This window comes from Meleagris gallopavo, chromosome 10, assembly GCF_000146605.3.
Source record: "Meleagris gallopavo isolate NT-WF06-2002-E0010 breed Aviagen turkey brand Nicholas breeding stock chromosome 10, Turkey_5.1, whole genome shotgun sequence".
Taxonomy (NCBI): Eukaryota; Metazoa; Chordata; class Aves; order Galliformes; family Phasianidae; genus Meleagris; species Meleagris gallopavo.
Genome location: NC_015020.2, coordinates 8,204,435 through 8,205,394, shown reverse-complemented (window position 1 = coordinate 8,205,394; position 960 = coordinate 8,204,435).

The following is a 960-nucleotide window of genomic DNA, read 5'->3' as shown; positions in this document are numbered from 1 at the left end:
TCATCTTTTCAATCACGTGTACACACGGCTACAGAAAATTAGTTACCCAAAACTAATACAAACAAGTTTCCTAATGGAATAAATAGAAACAACCATTACAGTTACGTTCCACGTTACTTGAGGTGGATTATTTCTTTGCTTATCCCCCGAGATGTTGGCATGGCATACTCAGTCTGTACTGACTCATTTTCTCCTGTTACTTCCTTCATTCATGATGGATTTCACATTTTGTGATTTCATCCAGTAACTGAAGTTTGAATGCTATGGAGGCATAGCTGCCTACGTGTTTTAACTCTCTGATTCAAGGTTTTCTTTTGTTGCATTTGCTAGATATTTAGTTCTTTCTAGACTACTTACTCTCCACCTCTTTTGATTATACAAGGCTATGAAGGACAATACATTTTCACTGCACAGGGACATCTGATGCCAGAGTGTGTGACATGAATGAGAGAACCTAAGGGGAAATGAGTTTCAAGATCCCAATCTGAACAGCAAGCAGAAGTCAAAATCAGAGTTTGAAACTGTTCAAGACAGCAACTATTAGTGAAAGTGCTTTCTCTAACCCTTCTCTCTTTTTTTCCCCCCAGTGACTTCTCATACAAGCATCCTGAAGCCAAGCAGCTTGTACATGTGCAAACACACACAAGCTCTGGCCTCCTATGTTTCTGCTGATCTGTTTTGGGGGCCGCTTGCCCAACTTGAAGTTGTTTGCTCTGTAACTTCTCAAAAAGAAATCACTTTCATGCGTTTGATTGAGGATGTGATGGCATTGCTTACGTCCTCTTTTTAGAGGGCAGCTCTGTTGTTTTCTTCCACATGAGCTTAGTTTCCCTGTTAAGCACATATGCAGACCAACCCCCCCAGAAATACTCAGCCATGACCTTCCTGTTTCTACTCTGTTACCACTTGTCAATAAAATCCAAATCTCATCTAGGGAGGAGGAAAAAAAAAAAAACAAAC